Source organism: Crocodylus porosus, unplaced genomic scaffold (assembly GCF_001723895.1).
Source record: "Crocodylus porosus isolate Cpor-Errol unplaced genomic scaffold, CroPor_comp1, whole genome shotgun sequence".
NCBI lineage: Eukaryota > Metazoa > Chordata > Crocodylia > Crocodylidae > Crocodylus > Crocodylus porosus.
This window is the reverse complement of record NW_017728938.1, coordinates 1,873,761-1,882,582: the sequence shown is the minus strand read 5'-3', so window position 1 is coordinate 1,882,582 and position 8,822 is coordinate 1,873,761.

Here is an 8,822-nt window from a genome sequence, read left to right as displayed (position 1 = left end):
CTCCTCCCATTCTCATAAATAAATTAAGAGGCTGTGATACAGGTGTTTACATGGTCCAGTGGGTGGCAAATTGGCTTAGCGGTTACACCCAGAGAGTGGTAGATGGGTCGGTATCAACCTGGAAGGATATGGGTAGTGAGGTCTTGCAGGGTTCGGTCCTTGGACCTGTGCTCTTCAATATCTTCATCGGTGACTTGGATGTGGGCATGAAGTGTACTCTGTCCAAGTTTGCGGACAAGTCTAAATTTTGGAGTGAAGTGCACACTCCGGAGGGTAGGGAACGATTGCAGGCAGACCTGGGCAGGTTAGAAAAGTAGGCTGTACACAATAGGATGCAGTACGACAAGGACAAGTGCAGAGTGCTGCATCTTGAGCATAAAAATATCCAGGACACCTACTGGCTGGGAAGTGACCCTCTCAGCAGCACAGAAGCGAAAAGGGATCTCGGAGTCATGGTCAACTCCAAAATGAACAGGAGTCGTCAGTGGGACAAAATCATCAACAAAGCTAACCACACTTTATCGTGCATCAGCAGATGCATGACACATAGATCCAAGGAGGTGATACTTCCCCTCTATGCAGCATTGGTTAGACTGCAGTTGGAGTGCTGTTTCCAGTTTTGGGCATCACACTTCATGAAAGATGTTGATAGACTTGAGAGGGTCCAGAGGAGAGCCACTCGTCTGGTCAGGGGCTTACAGGACAAGCCCTATGAGGAGAGACTGAGGGACCTGGACCTCTTCAGCCTCCACAAGAGAAGGCTGAGAGATGATCTTGTGACCGCCTACAAATTCATTAGGAGAACGCAGCAAGGGATCAGAGATGCTCTGTTCACCAGGGTACCTCTTGGGGGTAACAAGGAACAATGGTCACAAACTGACAGAGAGCAGATTTAGGCTAGATATCAGGAAAAGCTTCACAGTAAGGATGGGCAAAATTTGGAGTGGGCTTCCAAGGGAGGTGGTGCTCTCCCCTACCTTGGGGGTCTTTAAGAGAAGGCTGGATAGGCATCTGACTGGGCTCATCTGACCCCAGCACTCTTTCCTGCCCAGGCAGGGAGTCAGACTTGATGATCTGTTGAGGTCCTGACCCTAGCATCTATGAATCTATGAACTTGCTGAGACCCCAAATATTGAACATAGAGGGTAGCCTGGGTGATAGCGACCATGAAACCATCATGTTCACTGTCCATTGCAAGGCAGATAAATGAGATAGCAGGGTTGAAGTTTTGGACTTCAAAAATTCAAATTTCTAGGAGCTCAGGTCACTAGTAGGGGAAGCGTTATGAGACCAGGAGCCAAAGGCAATAGGAGTGCATGAAGAGTGGTCATTCCTGATCCTTGAAGCACAAAGGAAGTCGGAGAAAAGGTAGCAGAAGTGCTGGGAAGCCATCTTGGCTAAACAGGGAAATCATGGTCCTCTTAAAAATGAAAAAAGTGGCGTACAAACAGTGGAAGCTTGGGGCAGTCCCCAAGAAGGACTATACAACAATGGCTGACACTTGTAGAACAGATTAGAAAGGCTAAGGAGGTGACTGAACTTAAATTAGCAACGGAAATCAAGGACAACAATACTCAACACACCTACTGGCTTGGTGGAGCCAAACTAACCAATACCACGAATGAAATGGACCTAGGAGTAATAACAGATCACAGTATGAATATGAGCCATCAGTGCAATGCTGTAGCCAGTAGTGCAAATAATACTCTGGCATGCAGCAATCAATACATCTCAAGCAAAACCAAGAAGTGATTCTTCTGCTTTACTCAGCATCGGTGAGACCACAGCTGGAGTACCGCATTCAGTTCTGGGCTCTGCACTTTAACAAGGACATGGTAAATCTTGAGAGTCCAGAGAAGAGCCACCCATATGATCAGAGACTTGCACAGTAAGCCATACAAGAAAAGGCTGAGGGAACTGGGACTCTTCAGCCTAAAAAAAGAAGACCGAGAGGGGACTTGGTAGCAGCTACATCAGGGGAATACATCAAGGGCTCGGTGAACAACTGTTCACCAGGGAGATGATCCTCTGAGCTCAGAGGGAGTTAGTCCCAATACAAACCAAAGTGGGCCGGAGTGCTAAAAAGCCCCCTTGGCTCAGTTAAGGGAGCCAGGAGGGCCTGAGGCAAAAAAGGTGGTATACAGTCAGTGGAAGCAAGGGGCAATGACCAAGCAGGATTACACCTCTGTTGCTTGTGATTGCAGGGAAGCTGTTAGGAAGGCCAAGGCAGAGATGGAACTAGGGCTGGCAACCAGAATTAAGGATAACAAAAATATTCATAGTTCCATGGAGACCAGGCAAGCTTTGGTCTGTTTGAAACATGCTAACAGGGAGGAGCTGCATCAAAGACTCAAGGGGTCATCTGAGGAATTGCACTGAAAGAGTCACAGACCACAGTGGCAGTCAGGTACCCGGAGTGGAGTTGGGTAAGACAGATAACCTGGGAAGGGCAGGACATCTACAGGTACTGACATCTAATTGAGACCTAGAGGGGAGAACATGGACTGTCCCATTCCAAACAATGCCAGCCCACTACTCTTGATGGAAAAAACTTCTTGGAGTGATGAGAGCTACACTGTTCCCTCCTGGTGGGGCTTGGCTTCTGACCATGCAGTTTATCACTGAAGCCCTAACTCCTGTGCGGTTGGCTCAGTGCTCTCTCCAACACACCTGCTCCCTCTCTAACAGCTGGTAAATATATGACCTGGGATTGACTGTTCAAAATCTCCCCCAACTAAAACAGCTGCTCCAGTACAAGATATCACAGAAAATCCTTGCCTCTGGCGAACCAGAGCCCATGGCTAAGGATACAGAGGGCTTGCAGTGGAATTGCACTCTTGGCTGCATGGCCCTGTAGTCCTAACATTAGAGAAAAGCAGCTTCCTCCCCAGCCAGGAAAAGTGAGGGATGGAGCTGTACTGGGACCCAGGTGAATGCCTGTGTAGGAAATCCACCCATACATCAGCCAAGGTCACCAGAAGGCATATATTGTTGCCAGGTCTTCCATTGCAGAGTCTCTGTGAAAGCCAGGGGGATTAGCCTTGTGTTTGCTCCTCTGTGGAGAAAGTCTGTCAGCAACCAGGCAGGAGGAAGGTGAAACAAGCCGGCAGGAGCTGACTTGGGAAAGTTTGTGGCACGCTGGTCTCTTAGGAGCAGTTGACAGCTACCTTCTTACCCCTCCCTGCTCCTCTGTCTCCGGAGGGGTCACTGGGTGAGCTACGGACTCAGATTGCCTGTTGCCTCCACTGAGATTCCTTTCCTCCATTTGAAGAGAAGGGACGGTTTCTTGCTTTTGTGCCCTCAGGAGCCCATTTGTGAGGAGATGCCATAACGTACTGAGCTCTTCCCAGGCATGGAGGACCAGACATGAAGCTCAGAAAAAAGGCCCTGGGGCTCCTGCTATCTTGGGCTTGCTTGCTGAGTCAACCCAAGCTTGCTTGGGGTTTGCCGGCCGTGGCACAGGCCCTGTTTTCTTTGACCACCCATTTGTTATTGTCTGGAAAGCACCAACAGAGAAATGTGAAAAAAAATTTCATGTGTCCCTTGACTTGGGAATATTTCATGTGGTATTGAATTGCAATGAGTCCTTTATGGGCAAGGAGATGACCATCTTCTACAGCACCAAGTCTGACCTCTATCCAGATTAGACCCAGGATGGGTTCCCAGTTAACAAAGGCGTACCCCACAATAGCAGCCTTAAGACCCATCTCCAAAAGGCTGAGCAAGACATCAAAGCAGACATCTTGGATATCAACTTTTGGGGCCTGGTGGTAATTAAATGGGAGAGCTGGTGCCTCTTGGGGGCTCAGAACTGAGACAGCATGTATATCTGCTGCTGGAAATCTGGATTTCTGAACAAGGAAACTGCCTGCTGTTGTTTGTTTCTACTGTGCTGAGGGAAACAGGACTTGGGGGTCCAGTCTTCATAAACAAACAGAATTACACCAGAGAAATACCTGACTATCATCAGCTTAGCATGGATATCATTGTATCCAGCTCACTGAAACAACTTGCTGAGACCCTAGAGGAGCTGCATCAAAGACTTAAGGGGCCACCTGAGGAATCACCTTGATTTCATAGATTTCATAGACATCAGGGCTGGAAGGGACTTCGGGAGATCATCGAGTCCAGCCCCCTGCCCAAAGGGCAGGAAGTCAGCTGGGGTCACAGGATCCCAGCAAGATAAGCATCCAATTTACTCCTGAAGGTGTTCAATGTAGGTGCTTGAACCACCTCCGATGGCAGGCTGTTCCAGACCTTGGGGGCTCGGACAGTAAAGAAATTCTTCCTTATGTCCAGCCTGAAACGGTCTTGCAGGAGTTTGTGACCGTTCGACCTAGTCATCCCTTGGGGCACTCTGACCATTTTAACAGCTACATGCTGTGCTTGCTGTCCAGCACAGGAAATATGGGAAGTAGGTGAAGCTATACAGGTAGCAATGTCTACCAGCTGTGTTTGCCCAATGTTTGTCACTGCAAAACCCTGTTTTACTTTGCTTATGTTTTTTCTAGCTTTGACTAGCCTGACTAAAGAGGTTCAATGCTAGACATCTGCCTGCAGCCCAGTTCTTTTGGAAAGTGTCAGGAAATATGGTTAAAAAAATTACTGACTTTGATGTTTGGGAAAAATACGTAATTTTTTGCCCTGTCTTTTGGGAAGCTCCAGTGCTCCAGGGGTGGAGGAGGGACTTGAAATTTAGCAGAAGGAATACTGTGTAGTCATCCTAGCCATGTGAAAGTACACCCAAATTTAGCCAAGTTACAAGCTTTTATCTGTGGGCAGTAAAAGCTTATTAGAGCATGGCAATGTAGTTCACCAGTTATTTATCTGGGGGAGAGCCTCTCCTATGCCTTCAGGAATCTTTTTGCTTTCAGGCAGCCACTAAAGATGATGACTGGGGAGTAGGATGGAGAGACTGAGGGATCTTGGAGGGAGAGAAATGGACCAGGACTGTGTTGGTACTAGTCAATGGTGAAGAAAAGCTGTGGTTTCTCTGTGCAGAGCCTGTAGCATGCATATGCCAAAACTGAGGGCTCTGGGTCACCAGCCTTGGTCCTGAAGACTCAGCACTTGCAGGATTCTCCTATAGACAAAGACAGACAAAGAGGGGAACGGGGAGATGTGGACCCCCCACACTTTCCCACCTCGCATGGGAAGCTAGTGATTTACCTACATGAGTCTAGATCAGTGGGGGCTAACCTTTCCAACAGGTGTGCCACAAATTAGCCCAGCACCCTCCTTGGGTGCCACTTGAATCCTCTTCCTCTGCCTAATCTTTTGCTATGCTTGCTGTCCCCTCTGTGCTCCCTGCCCAATCTCTTGCTTTATTTCTGCTTCCAGCTTCCTGCCCTGTGCTCTCTGCCTGACCTCCTGCTTCCTGCTCTGTCTGCTACTGTGCCCCCCCTCCCCTCCCTGATCTGTCCTGAGCCATACACAGAGGCTTCCTGCGCTACTTGTGGCACCCATGGCATTGGTTGGCCACCTCTGGGTTAAATCAACTAGCCGAGAGCTCAGAATTGAGTGAATGGGGAAGTAAAAGACAAAAGAAATTCAATGTACATAAATGTAAAGTGATGCACATAGATAAAAATAATCTCAACTACACCTACACTATGATGGGCTCTATATTAGAGGTTATCACACTAGAAAGAGATCTAGGAGTCACTGTGGGTGGTTTGATAAAAACACCAGCTCAGTGCTCAGCAGCTGTGAAAAAGGGAAACAAAATTAGGGATTATTAAGAAGGAAACTATGAATAAAACACAAAGTATCATTATGTCCCTTTATAAATCCATGCTGAGTTCGCACCTTAAATATTGTACCCCACTCTGATCCCCACACCTCAAAATGGATAAAGAAGAGCAAGAAACATACAGGGAAGAGCAACTAGAATGAGTAGTGATATGGAGGGGCTTTCAGATGGAAGACTAAAGAGGCTAAGCCTATTCAGTTTAGAAAAGAGATACTTGAGTGGGGACATAAGGGTTTACAAAATACTAAATGGTGAAGAGAAAGTAGATAGGAATTTACTATTTACTCAGTACAAGAATTAGAGGTTGTAAAATGAAACTTGTAAGTAGTAAGTTTCTGAAAAAAGGAAGTTCTTTTTCACATAGTGTATAATTAAAGAGTGAAACTTATTGCCACAAGTTTCTATGAAAGCTGATAGTTCAGTCAGATTAAAAAATGGAAGTCTTGGGGGAAAGGTGCATCAGTAGCTATTGGGAGTATATGCTGCAGCCATGTTGGTCTAAAGACATAGGCAGACAAGTTTGTTTGGGTAAATATGATATTTTTTATTAGACCAACTACAATAGTTGGAAAAAATTTTCTTTGCAAGCTTTCGGGTACAAACACCCTTTGTCAGGCTGAGAAAGCATCTGCAGTTGCTCTGTAATCTTTCTGAATAGAATATAAAAGAAGCCAGAGGCCAGTATGCATGCAAGAAAGCCAGTCAGTGAAAATGCAAACTGAGGCAGTTAATGGGTGACAGACACATTGTAGGAGGGCAGAGGAAACGCGAATGTAGATCTGGTGATAAGAATACATCTGGTAAATAGTACAGAGGTTACCTGGGGTATCAGATGTTAGACAGGTTATAATGTGTCATAAATCCAATGTCTATATTTGGTCCATGATTTTTTGTATCCAGGAGGTTAATGAAGTAAAGTTCATAGGCTTGTCTGTGGAAGGTGTTTTGTAAATTCTCTTCAAGGATTAAAACTAAGAGATTGGAGAGAGTGTGATTTTCTTGTGAGAAATATGCCCCCAACAACAGTAATTGGGTATTCTTGTCTTTGATAGATTTTTGGTGTGCATTCATTCTGATGTGCATTTGTTGTTTGCTTTCTCCTCCATATATTCCATCAGGGCATTTAGTGCACTGGATGAGATATTATATTTCTGAAGATGCAGGTGTAAGATCCAGGAAAGGTGTTGGTTCTGTTGTGGGGTGTAGTTATTGTGGGACTGGTGAAGATATGTTGGCAGGTTTTTCATTTTTTGTCACGGCATGGTCTGGATCCATTTGCTGTTTTGGGCCGTAGGGAGTTTGTTTTTGGTGAATAGGTTGGTGAGATTTGGGGCTTGTTTAAAGGCTAAGATGGGTGTTTCTGGGAAGTTCTCTTTAAGAACTGGGTCTGCTACTAGTATGGGTTGCAATTCTTTGAGGATTTTCTGTCTAGGTTCCAGGGAGGAATGATATGTAATAACTAGCGGGGTGCAATTTGTGGGGATTTTCTTTTTGTACTGCAGCAATTCTTTGCTTGGAATCTGGCTGGCTCTTTCAAAAGTGTGATCTGTCTTTTGGAGGAGTGTCCTTGCTGAATGAAAGCCCCTTTGAGATTTGTGAGGAGATCGAGCATGGGAGTTAAGTGTACAGCCTCTTAATCAGAACTTTCTAGACCTTAAATGCTGGAAGCTGCAAATGAGAAACAGTGGAAAAATCCCTGTTCATACCCAGTTCAGTCTCCCTTTCAGCATCCACTCTCTGCCACTGTGTGATACAGGATACGGGGCAAGATAGATCTAGTCTGACTTAGGAAATGGCAGTTCTTATGTTCAGAAATCTAGGCAAAGGAACTGAGCTACTTGATGATTCATTGTCAGGCATCAACTCCCCCAGCCAAGTAACAGCAGTGGAATGCTAGCCCTCCTCCCCCAGCAGACACTTCTGGTGCTCAGTGGGCTGCTGGGATGTGACTGCACATTACCCTTCTCAACGTGGGATGGCAGAGGGACAGGAATGTCTCTTCTCTGGAAGGCCACCAGCTCACAGATTCGCCTCAACAGCAGCATTCCTCCTGGGCAGTTCAAGGCCAGACGCTGAAATGTTGCCCAAGCTGCCTGAGTAATAGCTCATACTGATGGCCCTTCACAACCACAGGGAGATGTTATGACTGACTGCGGTTTCATGAGATATGTCTCCTACGGTAGGGTCCTGGAACATAGCTGGAGCCACTAAGTCGGTGATTCTGATTAGCACTGTTAGGTGTGGAAGCACCTGCCTGTGATTCACAAGATAAACCCAGCCATTTCACTTAGGAATCCATAATGTCAAAGCCACTCTGACCTGTTGTGGTCTTGCTGAGTTCTTTGCAACAGAAGAATTGCTCTAGTATCTTTCCATTGTTAAAAAATGTGTGAAAACGAAGCTTCCCATGTCTATGAGTGAAAGCAGTAGCACAAGCAAATTGCTTATACGCCTTCAGATAGCCCATTCAGGACTGGTCAGCTAAGCTCAGCTCTTCTTGCACACTGTAACATCACACGGAACATCCATTTGTGACTTGCATGGTTTGTTATGATTAAGGAGGGTTACCTTTCCAATTAATATCGTACAGCTCACATCCCTGTAAAAAATGCAAAATGTTGAGGAATTTTGTAGTGAAAGTGTATGTTAGAGTGAATCTTTGTGTTCAGAAGCAGATGAACCTGAAGAGAGCGCAAGTTTTAAAACCACTACCTGAACAAGACTGTGGATAGGTAAGCTGAGACTGTGGAATGAAAGCTATCTAGCTCCAAGTTTTCCTTGGCACAGAGATAAATACTATCCCATGAACAAACAAGAGGAGAGAAAGACGTCTTTCAATGGAAGAGGAAATGAGTGCTGCCTTTCTTCTACGTGGCCACAAATTGAAAATATTTGCAAGAACTAGCAGGCTCCAGCACCTCGTTACTTCTAATAGTGTAGTATTATTACAGTTATTCATGCTTGCTTTGCCAGTTTGTTTAAAAATGTGTTTCCACCCACATTTTTTACGCACTGCAATACCTGCATGAGAACCCCATGTTCAAAACTGCTACAGGCAGAAAAGCGATGG